This window comes from Schistocerca piceifrons, chromosome 2 (genome assembly GCF_021461385.2).
Source record: "Schistocerca piceifrons isolate TAMUIC-IGC-003096 chromosome 2, iqSchPice1.1, whole genome shotgun sequence".
Lineage (NCBI taxonomy): Eukaryota > Metazoa > Arthropoda > Insecta > Orthoptera > Acrididae > Schistocerca > Schistocerca piceifrons.
Window position 1 is genome coordinate 152,185,294 of NC_060139.1, and position 17,546 is coordinate 152,202,839.

The window sequence follows — 17,546 nt, forward strand, 5'->3', positions numbered from 1 at the left end:
ACTGAATGATAAACTTTGTTGTTCACTATATATTTACTGTAGATTAAAATCAACCCTTTAAGTACAGTTGTCTATATTTCCTAACTAAAATTATTAATCAATTGCCCAAGTCTGCCCCTTATTATGACTGCACGGTCTAATATCACTAACGCGAAATGACTGACATAATCGACGTTCCAAACACTAGAAGACACTACTTTCAAAGATGATCTATAGTGGTGTGGAACCCCAATGGAAATAAATTAATGTGATCACGGCTGTACAGCTTTATAGCCCTAATAAGCCGAAGCAATCTGCGATATCACCGTATATACTGAATCACGTAATCGAATCGAGAGAGCTAAGGTGCCATAAAATTGTGTAACATATTTCTCTTCTCAATTAACAGCCGAGTGTTTAAAGATGCAACTGTCACGGTGGACATAATTACAGTTGTAGATCAGGTGGGAGAAAGGTCTTACAGACTGTGAATTTGCGAATGAGGTAGTCATATGCAAACGTGACAAACTGTTTACGAAGTTCTGAAACGAGAATTTAGTGTGTGTAACGAGTAATAAACGTCCACATGTTAAATCTGTGGACTGTTATCAATAATTACGCCTATTCAGCCAATGATCTGTCAGAAGCCACTGCAGACGACTTTGCAACTTAACCGAGAAAATACTTCACCCGCGTACTTCGCCGTGGAAATATGACAAATGGAGTTGCTGTAATAACATTATCTGTAACATCACGAGCCATTGCCATCGTCTCAACACACCGCTACACCCTTCCAACAACGAACAGAGAAGATGCATTGCTCTGCATTTTCCCCGGTTAAAGGCTTACAGAATTTAGCAACTCAGATTATAAAATGTTTGTTTCAGTATAAAACTACTTTCTTTCTTTTCTTGTCCTTAACTTTTGCTACCTAAATAAAATCGCTGGAAGTGTATTATTAACTTCCAATGTAGCTTTGTTGAGCCACCAGGAGCCAAAGAATTTTTCTTTTTCTCAATCCGTCTTCCGTTTAAATTCACGCTGCTGCAGTTGGATGTTTTCTTTGTGCGCTTTTTGAGGGATGTGTTATAAACGTGTATGCAGCGTTACTTTCAAAGTAAGTTGGAGTATTGTAATGTTTGACACTGACGCGGGCGTAAATCGTAGCGTCCGCCATTATTATCTGTAGACCGATAGAATTAAAGATGCTTGTTCGCTATTGGTGTAAGCTTCGTGGCGAGGGTAAATTGAATGTGACAGCTGTCAAACCATGCGGATTGCGTTAACATCGTACTTAGAGTCGTGTTACCGCATTTTCACGAGTGATTACAGGGATAAGTGAATAGATGTATAGTCTAATCTTAGAGTGTTTACGGGTTCAGTAACAGAATTGTGAGTGGTTTACAAAATTTATTGACTAGATTGAATCATATTCTCCACATCCACACAATTCGGAAGTAAAACAAGTTCTTCTGGGGCGAAATAATCAGACAAAAATTCAGTTACGTTATTTCTAACAAAGCCTCGTACAAATACACGTTCTATACTTTCGCGAAATACACCCTTGTGAACCGTTTCCTCCACATATGTCAACTGTGTAGTGACAGGACAGTGTTATTTTTAAAAAAAACGACAACAATAGTCCAGGTATAGATGCAGGCCTCTCAAGCAGAAAATCAAGAGCTAGAGAAAGGATATGATGATATCGAACCGGTATTTCAGTACGAAAAGGGAGATCAAAATCTAGTAGTCATGGGCGATTGAAAAGCGGTTGTAGAGGGAGGAGGAGAAGAAAGGGTTACAGGAAAATATGAGCGTGGTGGTAGGAATGGGAGAGGAAAAAACTAATTAAATTCTGCAATAAAGTAAAGGCGGGACAGACGCCGAACATTTTTTCAAATTAATTTTTATCAATATATAAACACTTAAATCGCAATAAAATTAGGCAAGATTGATGGTTTGAACATTGTATTTTTTCATAGATACCATCGCATTAGGAAAAAAAAATATAACAAAGGGACATTCTTATGATGTACAAAGGACTGAAAATTTCAGTTAATTAGTAAGTGGCGGGCAAGATGCCGCAGAAGGGAGGGACAGATGGCCAATGGCAAATTACAGTGAAAATAACATTCACTTTGATATTTGTTTTTCAAGTTTATTTTTAAGTCGTCCACATAAATGACACATTTCCTCATAGAGAGTGCATGATTCGTCATGCCACCTACACCATCCTACACATTGAATCCAGTCAGAGGTAGACGTTGTTTCTTGATAAAGGCTCTCTACACATTCGTTCCCTTCGAAATTTAATTCATTGGAGGAACTACCGTGTTGGGAAATACCATCATCATCTTCTTCTGAAACTGAGTCTTCAAACAGACGCCTCTTTGGCGGTTTTTTCCCTCTGGTTTTGGGGATTCTATTTCTTTTAGCTGCAACATTTTGTGGGTAAGAGCTTTTCCTTTCTTGATTCTTTCGGTGATTTTCTATCTTTTCGTTGCTATAAACTCTTCTGATGTTATATTTGCCGCTGATTTCTCTGAGGCAGTATAGGAACAAGTGAAATTTTTTACAGCAATTTTGATGAGTGTCCATGAGGTGTCACTGAGTTGTCATTTACTCACCAGCTGCCTTGATCAGTTGGTCGATGAGTAGCCAAATTTGTGCAAGGTTTGCAGGTAAGAGGGTGTTCTCTTCACATGATTGTTTCAGACCTTGATGTTGATAGTTCATCTGGAGTCAGATCATTAGAGACATCTGCAGTAGTTGGGAGTTCAGTATTATTAATGTCTGAAACAAAGGCATGGTTTGGAATTACTGCTTTGTCAAGCGGGATAATTCCAATAGTTCTAAATCTGGATACTCCAATCTGACAGTGGCAGCTCGAGTCCATGCTTTGAATAGCAACTCTTCAAATTGCTGCCTTGTAATTCTTCTGTCTTTGCTTGCATTACCTACAATCCATTAATGACAAGCCTCTTTAAACTAGGATTTCAGCGGCTTGAAATATGATGAGTCTACTGGCTGTAAAAAGTGTGTCGGGTGGCTAGGCAAACAAATTATCGACACTTCATTTTCAACAGCTATATCCAAAAGGGTGACACAATTCATATGAGAGGCTTGACCATCTAACAGAAGCAGAGCAGGGCCAGGCGCGTTTCTAGGAAGGAAATGGTTTTTGAACCAATCCATGAAAACATCACTGTTGATATAAGCGGATTCTCTCCTCATAACACCAACTGATCCTGGAGGTATGTTGTCTTCAGCCTTTTGTTTTTTATTCACTCCTTTGTAAATGCTGTAACGTGGTAAGAAATTTCCCTCGCCAATACAGCATGCAACAACTGTTATTGTCTCTCCTCTTTCCGCAGAAATAATGACATGGACACCTCTGCTTCCTTTTGCCGCAACAACCTTCCCATACCCATTGTTTAACTTTAGACCAGTTTTGTCTACGTTGTAGAAACTACCTGGTTTATCCAAAAGCCCATTTTTGGTCAACGTTTGTGTTAACAGATCAAAGTAAGAATTGACTTCGTCTCTGTTCATTCCAGTCGCTCTGGCTACAGCCTTGCGCTTTTCTGATGCTTAAGTCCTCATTGCGTTCTAAAAATGAGAGAAACCAATCTTCCCTACAAATTTCTTTTCCTTGTTGAATTTGTTTTTCAGTCCCATCTGATCAGCTAAATTGAAAGCTATTTTCCTGACGTCTGACGGTTTGGGAGCAAAGCCATATGATTGCAATTTCATTATATGGGCAACTAATTCCCTTTCTGTATCTTCACCCAAGTATGATGATGTTCCACATCCTGCTTTCTCGAAATTGTACGTATCAGGTCTCCTCCTTAATGTTTGCTCTGCTATATTTTTCATTCGAGCTGATTTCCTTTTAGCATAACCTTCCTCTTGACTAGTTTCACTGCCTCTAATAGATTTTCTGCAGTCCATTTTCCCCTGTCTGTTGTCCTAACACGTTTTCTCGGCATTTTTCTGTAAAACATAAACGTATGAACTCCTGTTAGCATTGCAAGCATTGCGGCATCTTCCCACAGTAATGGTGCGTAATCTGTCCGTTTTCGTAAGGACTGATGTCGCACCCCATTTTGACCAAAGATGTCATCGGAAGAAGCCAATACTCAATCGACATAACCTGCAATTTTTCTGCTGCACAATCTAAATACAAGTTGTAAGCTACTAGGTGCGTATCCGTGACTTACCTTCGTCTCGAAATGCTATTTTCTTAAATTTCTTCCCTATTTTCTGCTCCTGAAGTACAAAAACTTGGGAGCAAACTGAGCTCAGCAGCAGTTACAACAACAATGAGCGTCGCACGCGCAACAATGTCTACTGAAGAATTTCTTGGAAGTGCGGCGTCTGTCCTCCCGCGTCATCTGCCCCGCTTTTACCTTACATTTCAGCTATTAATAGCGAATACTCTGTTCAAGAATCACAGGAGCAGGAGTTTCACTTGAAGAAGGTTGGGAGAAACGGAAAGATTTCAGTTAGATTACATCATTGTCAGAAACAGTTTTTGAAATCAGATATTGGACTATAGGGTGGGCCTAGAAGCAGATATAGACTCACGCATCAATATAGCATTTATGAAGAACAGGCTTAAATTTAAGAGGCAAGTGGGGATGAATCAATGAAAAAAGAAGTGGGACACTAAAGTACTAAGGAATAAAGAGATCACAGAAGTTGAAAAGAAAAACAGATTGCAAATATCGATTTTATATAGCCTCGCGAAACTGGCATGATTCGAAATGAATGCAGCTACAGCTTCCAAATGAATGATTATCTCGAGTTCTCTCGAGACCTGCCCTGCATTCCTATTCACAACTAATCCTACTTCCATTACACCATTTTCTGCTGCTTTTGAGGCCACCCTGTGCTCGTCTGACCAGAAATCATTGTCTTCTATCCGTTCCACTTCACTTACTCCCACTATATTTAAACTGTGCCTTACCCTTGCCCTTTTCACATATTCTAGCGTGCTTACCAAGTTCAGACTTTGCACATTCCACGCCCCAACTCGTATAACGTAATCCTACCGCCGGTTAGTCATTCTTTTTCCCGTGGTCACCTCCCTCTTCACTGTCGCCTCCATATCCATGACACTTTACCGAGTACAGGCCACATGTTCCATGGATACACATCATGCGTCTTTAATGTAAAGGTTACTATTGCCTTCTGCATCCTCTTGCCGTTAATCATTCCTGATTCTTCTGCCTTTAGGGGCAGTTTCCTATCCCAAAGGGAAGAGAGCACCTTGAACGACTGTCCCCACCTCCGCTCCTCTCTTTGACCAAGCTTTTGGCAGAACAAGGGTGATTTGTTATGTCTGGAGACTTCGTACTCCGTCAACGACGATTTTTATTCAAAATCTAAGCAAATCTGAGCAAATTTAAGCGTTACGTTTTGATTACTAGGCGACGAGGTTACTCCCGTTTTTGTTTTTAAAACTCTACCTCCGTCATTTGTTACCGCAAGATTTTCCCTATCGTAAAAAAATGAACCATCCCTCTTCAGGCGTTACCCCGAATTACTCTCAAACGTGTTTCCAAGGCAATAGGTCCCACGGTACTATAATTTGGTAATTACATAATTTCTAATTATTAAATGTCTAAAAACGATAATCCTGTTGCTGTTGTTGTTGTCTTCAGTCCTGAGACTGGTTTGATGCAGCTCTCCATGCTATTCTATCCTGTGCAAGATTCTTCATCTCCCAGTACCTACTGTAGCCTACATCTTTCTGAATCTGCTTAGTGTATTAACCTCTTGGTCTCCCTCCACGCTGCCCTCCAGTACTAAATTGGTGATACCTCGATGCGTCAGAACATGTCCTACCAACCGATCCCTTCTTCTAGTCAAGCTGTGCCACAAACTCCTCCTCTCCCCAACCCTGTTCAATACCTCCTCATTAGTTATGTGATCCACCCATCTAATCTTCAGCATTCTTCTGTAGCATCACATTTCGAAAGCTTCTATTCTCTTCTTGTCCAAACTATTTATCGTCCATGTTTCTCTTCCATACATGGCTACACTCCATACAAATACTTTCAGAAACGTCTTCCTGACACTTAAATCTATACTCGATGCTAACAAATTTCTCTTCTTCAGAAACGCTTTCCTTGCCATTGCCAGTCTACGTTTTATATCCTCTCTACTTCGACCATCATCAGTTATTTTGCTCCCCAAATAGCAAAACTCCTAATCTAATTGCTTCAGCATCACCCGACTTAATTCGACTACACTCCATTATTACATTACATTGATAATCCTATCAAACTTAATAAATAACATTTGTGTATACTTGCGCTACTTCAGCTTACACAATCTTTCTTCTAGAAATGGTGCAACAGGATTTTTCTTCTAAATCGCCAATGATGCCATGTAACAATATTTACAACAGACTCATTTTACTTTGCTAATATCTTCCTCAGTGCTTGCCAATAAGGACTTTGTGACTTAAATGTGCTGCTGAGTGGAACGCCAAACGGAGCCTGCAGCACCAAAACAATGGGGGGTTAACGAAAAGAGTACGTAAACAACTAGCTGTGTGTTCTACGGTGCTGTGGTGTTTTGTAGGCATCACAAGTAATCAAGCTCCACTTTCTCAACTGTCGTTCATGTAAGTACACGAGATTTTGCGTGGGAAAAGTAATAGTCATCCGGACGGAGGTGTGACGTAGAAATCTGTGTTAGTCGGCTAACATCGGACGACGAAACACATATGAGGCGATGAGCATTGGTATCCATGAAGCGACAATCAGGGCAAAGGGGGACTCTATGAACCCAATAGTGTGTTTCCGCTCATGTTGTTTTATTGGTGAATTGAGAGCAGCTTGCGAGCACAGTGGTGGGCCGAAGTGGTGGTGTATCGTTTACGACACTTGTGGCCAATGAACAGCTGGGTTCTTTGTTTCTACCACGTTACGCGGAACCACCCGCTGAACGGTGGTGTAAAAATCTTTTTCCCTCGGCGGCCGCATTGCGGGGAGATTCGAGATCACATAGCTGTATTCGAGAATGGCTGTCGATACATAGGAGAGCTGTGTCGCGACATGCGTTATGTGAGAGACAGGCATCAGAACCTCTTATTTCTTTTTTCTTTCTTTCTTTCTTTCTTTCTTCCTTTTTGAGTCATCAGTCTTCTGACTGGTTTGATGCGGCCCGCCACGAATTCACCTCGTGAGCCAACTTTTTCATCTCAGGGTAGCACTTGCAACCTACCTCCTCGGTTATTTGCTGGATTTATTCCAATCTCTGTCTTCCTCTACAGCTTTTGCCCTCTAGAGCTCACTCTAGTATCATGGAAGTCATTCCCTGATTTCTTAACAGATGTCCTGTCGTTCTGCCCCTTCTTCGTATCAGTGTTTTCCACGTATTGGTTTCCTCTCCTATTCGGCGTACAACCTCCTCATTCCTTGCCTTATCAGTCCACCTAATTTTCGACGTTCCTCTGTAGCACCACATCTCAAATGCTTCAGTTCTCTTTTGTTCCGGTTTTCCCATACTCCATGTTTCACTACCGTACAATGCTGTGCTCCAACTTACGTTCTTAGAAATTTGTTCCTCAAATTAAGATCTATGCTTGATACTAGTAGACTTCTCATGGTCGGAAATGCCCCTTTTGCCAGTGCTAGTCTGCCTTTGATGTCCTCCTTGCTCCGTCCATCACTGGTTATTTTGCTGCCTAGGTAGCAGAATTCCTTAACTTCATCTACTTCGTGACCACCGGACTTGATGTTAAGTTTCTCGCTGTTCGCATTTCTGCTACTTCTCATTACTTTCGTCTTTCTCCGAAGTAACCTCAATCCCTATTCTCTACTCATTATATTGTTCATTCCATTCAGCAGATCATATAGTTTTTCTTCACTTAAAATCAGGATAGCAATGTCATCAGCGAATCGTATCATTGATACCTTTTTACCTCGAATATTAAACCCACTCCTGAAACTTTCTTTTATTTCCATCAATGCTTCTTGGATTTACGGATCGAACAGTATGGGCTAAAGACTACATCCCTGTCTTACACCGTTTTTAATCCTGGCACTTAGTCCTTATTATTCCCACTTGGTTCTTGTGCATCTTGCACTTTAAGCTTCTCTCCCTATAGCTTACCCCTATTTTTTCAGAATTTCGAACATCTTGCAACAATTTTACACTGTCGAACGCGTTTTCCAGGTCGACAGATCCTATGAATGTATGTTGATCTTTTTTTAGTCTTGCCCCCGTCATCAACCGCAACGTCATAATTGCCTCTCTGCTGTCTTTATCTTTCCTAAAGCCAAACTGATCGTCATCTAACACATCCCGTATTTTCTTTTTTGTTCTTCTGTATATTATTCTTGACAGCATCTTGGATGCTTGAGCTGTTAAACTGGTTTTGCGATAATCCTGGGACTTGTCACCTCTTGCAGTCCTCGGAATTGAGTGGATTAAGTCGTTTCTGAAAGTATTTGTATGGAGTGTAGCCATGTATGGAAGTGAAACATGGACGATAAATAGTTTGGACAAGAAGAGAATAGAAGCTTTCGAAACGTGGTGCTACAGACGAATGCTGAAGATTAGATGGGTAGATCACATAAATAATGGTGAAGTATTGAACAGAATTGGGGAGAGGAGGAGTTTGTGGTACAACTTGACAAAAAGAAGGGACCGGTTGGTAGGACATGTTCTGAGGCTTCAAGGGATTACGAATTTAGCATTGGAGGGCAGCGTGGAGGGTGAGAATCGTAGTGGGAGACCAAGAGATGAATACACTAAGCAGATTCAGAGGGATGTAGGTTGCAGTAAGTACTGGGAGATGCAGAAGCTTGCACAGGATAGAGTACCATGGAGAGATGCATCAAACCAGTCTCAGGACTGAAGACCACAACAACAACAACAACAACAACATATTTTTGCGAAAGTCAGGTGGTATGTCGCCAGACCCACACATTCTACACACCAAAGTGAGTTCTCGAAAAAATGGTTCAAATGGCTCTGAACACTATGGGAATTAACATCTGAGGTCATCAGTCCCCTATAACTTAGAACTACTTAAACCTAACTAACCTAACCGTAGCGGTCGCGCGGTTCCAGACTGAAGCGCCTAGAACCGCTCGGCCACAATGGCCGGCGTGAATAGTCGTTTTGTTTCCAATTCACCCAATAATTTTAGAAATGACGTATAATGCAATGTTATCCATCCCTTCTGCCTTATTTACTCTTAAGTCCCCCAAAGCTCTCTTAAATTCTGATTCTAATGCTGGATCCCCTATTTTTTTTTTCTAAATCGACTTCTGTTTCTTCTTCTATCTCATCAGACAAATCTTTCCCCAACACAGAGGCCTTCAATGTACTCTTTCCACCTATTCGCTCTCTCCTCTGCATTTAACAGTGGAATTCCTGTTACGCTCTTAATGTTACCGTCCTAGCTTTTAACTTCACCGATGGTTGTTTTGACTTTCCTGTGTGCTGAATCCATCCTTCCCGAGAATCATTTCTTTTTAGATTTCTTCACAATTTTCATGCAGTCATTTCGTCTTAGCTTCCCTGCTCTTCCTATTTATTTCATTCCTTAGCGACTTTTATTTCTGTATTCCTGACCGTCACTGAACAATTTTATACTTTTTTCTTTTAAGACACCACATAGAAACTAACTAATATATCAGAAGGGTTCATTTTCAATAATTTCAATTTACTAAGGAAATCATCGGAGTGTCTTTATTCACAAAGGTTCCCATTGCACAATCTCTACAACTTATTAAAAGAAGTTTTGACAAAGAGATTTCAGCTTTATTCAGACATGTTCTGACCTCTACATACTTTTTATTTAACTACGAGTTTTCTGAACAGACGGACGGAGTGGCCATGGGTAGTCCCTTATCCCCTCTGGTGGCCAATTTGTTTATGGAAGACTTCGAGGAGAAGGCGCTGGAATCTGCGGTATTCTGGAGGTATGTTGATGATACCTTTGTAGTTTGGCCCCATGGTGAAGATAACTTGCAAAACTTCTTAAGACATCTAAACTCCCTCCACGATCAAATAAAGTTCACAATGGAAATTAAAAAGGAGGGATGCCTTCCATTCTTGAATGTTCTGGTTCGGCGCAGAGATGGTGGCACTTTGGGACATGAAGTTTATCGAAAGCCGACACACATGGATTTGTATTTACGTGCAAATAGCTGCCACCATCCTGCCCAGACGATGAGTGGTCTCCGAACTTTGACCCATAGAGCGCAGATTATTTCTGACGAAGGCAGTCTGCAAAATGAATTTTCCCACTTACAAAGAGTGTTTGAAGGCAATGGGTACTCCCCACAGCAAACACAGAAGTCACTGAAAATGAAACCGAAAGAAACCACAAAGAAAGCAGAAGAAGATGAGAAACCTATAAATCGATGGCCTTCCTGTCATATGTGGGTAGTCTCTCATCAAAAATAGGACGGATTCTCAGCAGACACAAAGTAAAAGTGATTTTTCGTCCTCCACCCAAGACAGCTGCACTCGTGGGTTCCGTCAGAAATGATTTGCTGCTCCGAATATCTGTAGTTTACAAAATTCCATATGAATGTGGCCTTTCTTGCATTGGACAAACAACGCGTACTGTCCAAGAAAGATGTTCAGAACACCGGAGCTACACACGACTTTTAGAACCTAACAAGTCGGCAGTGGCAGAACACTGTATTGACACTGGTCACAGTATGTTGTATGACAACGTCGAAATTTTGGCAACTACATCATCTGCATAAAAAGTTCTCGGTTTACTTGCTGTAAACCAAGAACTTTTTATGCAAGGACTCCGTCGCGAAAGACTTCGTAGTCTAACTATATCATCTTTTTGGGACTCTATAGTTAAGGAGGCAATTGAAATTTGCTTGACGTCGAATTTAATTAATAGAGATAGTGGTTTCAACCTTGATAAATCATGGAATCCGGCACTTGCTGTAATAAACTCACAAAGGTGCCGTCACAGTGCAGCTCACAATGATATATCGACTGCGGAGTCACAGATGTACTCGCACATTGTGCACGTATCCGTCGCCAACCAACGTCTCTGGCGCATTTGCATCTGTGGCCGCATGCGCAGTTGCACGGTACACGAGTATAAAGGGACGCAGCGAGCACTGGAGCGGCAGTCTTGCGGCTCACTCTGAAGATGGCTGAATGTTATACGGCCGAAATATTAGAAGAAGAAGAAGAAGAAGGAGAATTCTTGCGGCTGCACACCCGAAGCTTAATGGAGCAGCCTTTGCGCCGCCAAAACCTGAAGATTCGTATTTTAAATACACTCCTGGAAATTGAAAAAAGAACACCGTGAATTCATTGTCCCAGGAAGGGGAAACTTTATTGACACATTCCTGGGTCAGATACATCACATGATCACACTGACAGAACCACAGGCACATAGACACAGGCAACAGAGCATGCACAATGTCGGCACTAGTACAGTGTATATCCACCTTTCGCAGCAATGCAGGCTGCTATTCTCCCATGGAGACGATCGTAGAGATGTTGGATGTAGTCCTGTAGAACGGCTTGCCATGCCATTTCCACCTGGCGCCTCAGTTGGAACAGCGTTCGTGCTGGACGTGCAGACCGCGTGAGACGACGCTTCATCCAGTCCCAAACATGCTCAATGGGGGACAGATCCGGAGATCTTGCTGGCCAGGGTAGTTGACTTACACCTTCTAGAGCACGTTGGGTGGCACGGGATACATGCGGACGTGCATTGTCCTGTTGGAACAGCAAGTTCCCTTGCCGGTCTAGGAATGGTAGAACGATGGGTTCAATGACGGTTTGGATGTACCGTGCACTATTCAGTGTCCCCTCGACGATCACCAGTGGTGTACGGTCAGTGTAGGAGATCGCTCCCCACACCATGATGCCGGGTGTTGGCCCTGTGTGCCTCGGTCGTATGCAGTCCTGATTGTGGCGCTCACCTGCACGGCGCCAAACACGCATACGACCATCATTGGCACCAAGGCAGAAGCGACTCTCATCGCTGAAGACGACACGTCTCCATTCGTCCCTCCATTCACGCCTTTCGCGACACCACTGGAGGCGGGCTGCACGATGTTGGGGCGTGAGCGGAAGACGGCCTAACGGTGTGCGGGACCGTAGCCCAGCTTCATGGAGACGGTTGCGAATGGTCCTCGCCGATACCCCAGGAGCAACAGTGTCCCTAATTTGCTGGGAAGTGGCGGTGCGGTCCCCTACGGCACTGCGTAGGATCCTACGGTCTTGGCGTGCATCCGTGCGTCGCTGCGGTCCGGTCCCAGGTCGACGGGCACGTGCACCTTCCGCCGACCACTGGCGACAACATCGATGTACTGTGGAGACCTCACGCCCCACGTGTTGAGCAATTCGGCGGTACGTCCACCCGGCCTCCCGCATGCCCACTATACGCCCTCGCTCAAAGTCCGTCAACTGCACATACGGTTCACGTCCGCGCTGTCGCGGCATGCTACCAGTGTTAAAGACTGCGATGGAGCTCCGTATGCCACGGCAAACTGGCTGACACTGACGGCGGCGGTGCACAAATGCTGCGCAGCTAGCGCCATTCGACGGCCAACACCGCGGTTCCTGGTGTGTCCGCTGTGCCGTGCGTGTGATCATTGCTTGTACAGCCCTCTCGCAGTGTCCGGAGTAAGTATGGTGGGTCTGACACACCGGTGTCAATGTGTTCTTTTTTCCATTTCCAAGAGTGTATTAAGGGGATCGTAGTAATCTTCGGAAGTGACCAACGGTCACAATGAAACCACGTGTAGCAATAAGTTGAAATACTTGCGAGTGCTAGTACTAAGTTGAAATACTTCCGAGTGCTAAAGTTAAGCTGAATTATTGGCCTGTGTACTATAAGTTGGAAATATTTAAGAGATGACGTGAGCAGGACCTGAAATTAGAGACGAGCACTTCCACGTGGTGAGTACTGTGTGAGTCTCAATCTGTGAATGAGACAAAGGATAAAGAGAAGTACTCGTCCAAGGTATCAGTTGAGGACTCGCGTGTGTGAAGAATATGATCTTAATATTACTTTGCGTGTTATTTTTCCGTGTGACACTAGATTCAAACTCTAATACTCTGAGAGAGAAGCAAGGTGAGTCAGCCGTCTATCCAGCAACGCCACTTGGCTTGCATTGCACAGGAAGACGTGCATATATCCTCCAGAGTTCGTAGTAGGAAAGAAAAGTTACGAAGTGGGGCAGAGTCGTGTGAAACTGGGATGAATACTAATTGAAGTGGGGAAGCTGAAAGTGAAGTGTTTCTAACGTTGTGATTATTCTTTGTGATTGTATTCTATGTTGTCAGTGTGATCTATTTCACGTAATTTAATTATGTGTGGTTTGCATGGGTGAGTAGCAAAATAGGTTCAGAGGCAGTGGGTTATGCATGTTCCTTTTTGTACCGCTCGGTCTGGAGGAAATTTTCGTGATGATGGGTGTGAGAGTCGAAGTGTGACATATAGCAAAAGATCCACCATCCTATCCAGAAAGTGCACTGTAGCGTTAGATAATTACGAGACCATAAGACAGAGAATCACCAATGTAAAGCCATGCCCACTGGGCGGAGTTTCTCATGTGTAACTGTTGTAGAAAATGTAATGGTGTGTTTATGTTGTCTTTGAATCATAATAGAATATATCGGAATAAAAATGATAGGGAAAAGAAAAAGATTGGTGGCTTTGTTCTTCGAATAGTGTGTAGTCATGATATCCAGAATTTATAATGTGTTTGCCTTTCATATTCAGTGCGATGGCCACTTGCTGATCAAAGCCGTTGGGTAAGAAACAAAATGTGGCATTGCCAGTGCGTAGTGAACAATCAGAGTTGTGTAAATTACTAATAGTCAAATGTGCTTTATCCGTTTCCGTTGCGTAATATTCAAACAGGAGAATTATTTGCAGCTTAATTGTGAGTACTAGAGCTCATAATCAGTCATTGATTTTACTCGATAAATAAGAATAAATCCACTCGCTTGGCAGACCACTCATCTTGCACGCCTGACCGCTTGATGCCGTAGTATGAGCAAGGCATGTGGGTGCCTCTCAGTAGAAGCTGTTGCTTCTCTTGCTATCTTGTTTAATAACTGTGCTGTCCTTGGCGCAGGTAGAGTGGATACTGAAGAAAATAAATAATTTAACGGGTTAATCCCTATAAGCTTATTGTAACGACCTAGCCTATTCTAGACCACTATGCATCAGGATGGGTAAGATAAATGGTGAGGGGGGAAGGCATATTTACGTCAGCGCGTACAGTCAATGAGTGACAGTATTGACAGGTATTTATTCAAGGAGCCTTAGACAGTACACCTGCCGTCCTCACAGCCGTGGGCCTGCAAAACAAGCCGACTGGGGAATGCACTGACTGCCCGATCCGCCTGTGACGTCTGTTGCCCTGGGCCGGGGGCGGCAGCTACCGGGATGCCGTGCAGCCCACCAGCGAGCGACGCCGCACGTGCCGCTAGCGGCGACGAACGAGGGCGGCCCGCCCACGCCTTGCCGGCTGCGCAGCCCCGTACTTGCTCTTGGTGCACATGTCGTGCGCTTGCGCACAGTAGCTGGCGCTAGATGTCCGTGTTTGGAAGCAAAGAGCCGGTCCCCTCGTCCCTACCTCCCCCAGAGATCGACTAGGACGATGGCGGATGACCTTTAGGTGGCTGTGAGGTCGCGATGCCGCGTCTGCCCTAGCAGATCGAACACAGTTTCCAGTACGTCGGCTGAAGTCCCTCACAAGGCGAATGCTGGCCACACGCCAGTTCTCCACATCTGTGTAGTTGCCCGAGTCCCGTAGCCCCAACTTCACAGGTGGGTGGACCACCCTGGAATTAAACAGAGAACCGACTCGTGGAGATAACATCTTGGACCTACTGATAACAAACAGACCCGAACTTTTCGACTCTGTAAGCGCAGAACAGGGAATCAGTGATCATAAGGCCGTTGCAGCATCCCTGAATATGGAAGTAAATAGGAATATAAAAAAAGGGGGGAAGGTTTATCTATTTAGCAAGAGTAATAGAAGGCAGATTTCAGACTACCTAACAGATCGAAACGAAAATTTCTGTTCCGACACTGACAATGTTGAGTGTTTATGGAAAAAGTTCAAGGCAATCGTAAAATGCGTTTTAGACAGGTACGTGCCGAGTAAAACTGTGAGGGACGGGAAAAACCCACGGTGGTTCAACAACAAAGTTAGGAGACTACTGCGAAAGCAAAGAGAGCTTCACTGCAAGTTTAAACGCAGCCAAAACCTCTCAGACAAACAGAAGCTAAACGATGTCAAAGTTAGCGTAAGGAGGGTTATGCGTGAAGCGTTCAGTGTATTCGAAAGTAAAATTCTATGTACGGACTTGACAGAAAATGCTAGGAAGTTCTGGTCTTACGTTAAATCAGTAAGTGGCTCGAAACAGCATATCCAGACACTCTGGGATGATGATGGCATTAAAACAGAGGATGACATGCGTAAAGCTGCAATAGTAAACACCTTTTTCCAAAGCTGTTTCATAGAGGAAGACCGCACTCCTGTTCCTTCTCTAAATCCTCGCACGAAAGAAAAAACGGCTGACATCGAAATAAGTGCCCAAGGAATAGAAAAGCAACTGAAGTCACTCAACAGAGGAAAGTCCACTGGACCTGACGGGACACCAATTTGATTCTACACAGAGTACGCGAAAGAACATTCCCCCCTTCTAACAGCCGTGTACCGCAAGTCTCTAGAGGAACGGAAGGTTCCAAATGATTGGAAAAGAGCACAGGTAGTCCCAGTCTTCAAGAAGGGCCGTCGAGCAGATAAGCAAAACTATAGGCCTATATCTCTGACATCGATCTGTTTTTGCTCGCGTATCATGTCATTTCTGGAAACCCAGAATCTACTGTGTAGGAATCAACATGGAAACAGCGATCGTGTTAGAGCCAACTCGCTTTATTTGTTCATGAGACCCAGAAAATATTAGATACAGGCTCCCAGGTAGATGCCATTTTCCTTGACTTCCGGAAGGCGTTCATACAGTTCCGCACTGTCGTCTGATAAACAAAGTAAGAGCCTACGGAATATCAGATCAGCTGTGTGGCTGGATTGAAGAGTTTTTAGCAAACAGAACACAGCATGTTGTTCTCAATGGGAGACGTCTACAGGCGTTAAAGTAACCTCTGGCGTACCACAGGGGAGCGTTATGGGACCATTGCTTTTCACAATATTTATAAATGACCTAGTAGATAGTGTCGGAAGTTCTATGCGGCTTTTCGCGGATGATGCTGTAGTACACAGAGAAGTTGCAGCATTAGAAAATTGCAGTGAAATGCAGGAAGATCTGCAGCGGATAGGCACTTGGTGCAGGGAGTGGCAACTGACCCTTAACATAGACATATGTAATGTATTGCGAATACATAGAAACAAGGATTCTTTATTGTATGATTATATGATAGCGGAACAAATACTGGTAACGGTTACTTCTGTAAAATAACTGGCAGTATTCGTACGGAACGATTTGAAGTGGAATAATATTATAAAATTAATTGTTGGTAAGGCGGGTGCCAGGTTGAGATTCATTGGGAGAGTCCTTAGAAAATGTAGACTATCAACAAAGGAGGTGGCTTACAAAACACTCGTTCGGCCTATACTTGAGTATTGCTCATCTGTGTGGAATCCGTACCTGATTGGGTTGACAGAGGAGGTAGAGAAGATCCAAAGAAGAGCGGCGCGTTTCGTCACAGGGTTATTTGGTAAGCGTGATAGCGTTACGGAGATGTTTAGCAAACTCAAGTGGCAGACTCTTCAAGAGAGGCGCTCTGCATCGCGGTGTAGCTTGCTGTCCAGGTTTCGAGAGAGTGCGTTTCTGGATGAGGTATCGAATATATTGCTTCCCACTACTTATACCTCCCGAGGAGATCACGAATGTAAAATTAGAGAGATTCGAGAGCGCACGGAGGCTTTCCGGCAGTCGTTCTTCCCGCGAACCATACGCGAGTGGAACAGGAAAGGGAGGTAATGACAGTGGCACGTAAAGTGCTCTCCGCCCCACACCGTTGGGTGGCTTGCGGAGTATAAATGTAGATGTAGATGTAGAATTTGATTTTTCTGTCAGCACTCAGATTCTAAGCCGATCTTCATCACCAAGAGTCGGTCGTTGTTTCTCCGAGACTCAAAAGCCCGTCATCCTCTCTGGTTCAGGACGCAGGAAGAATGGCAGCACAACTGTATGCTTTGAACCCCTAAGCTCGATTGTTCGTATCAGGGCCGGCCACAGCATGTCGAACTTCGTGCGTGCAGTGTCTGCCGATCACTTGTAGGCACCGCCAGGTTTGTCACTCGACTTTGCTCGTTCCTTCTCGGAAGTACTCGGAACAGCTCGACATTTCAATTAGCACACGGTGCGACATTTTTGGGTCGGCACAACTGTCTTCAGTTTAGCAGGATCGTGGTGTAAACGCTGTTTACCCTTTGCTACTTGATTAAATTTTCTCATTGAAGAGCGATCTGTTTTAATTGTTAAAAACCATTCAAAAGCCAAGATACTAAAACATACTTTTATTCAAGACAACCGATTTCAACAGTTTGAGTTGTCATCTTCAGATTTTA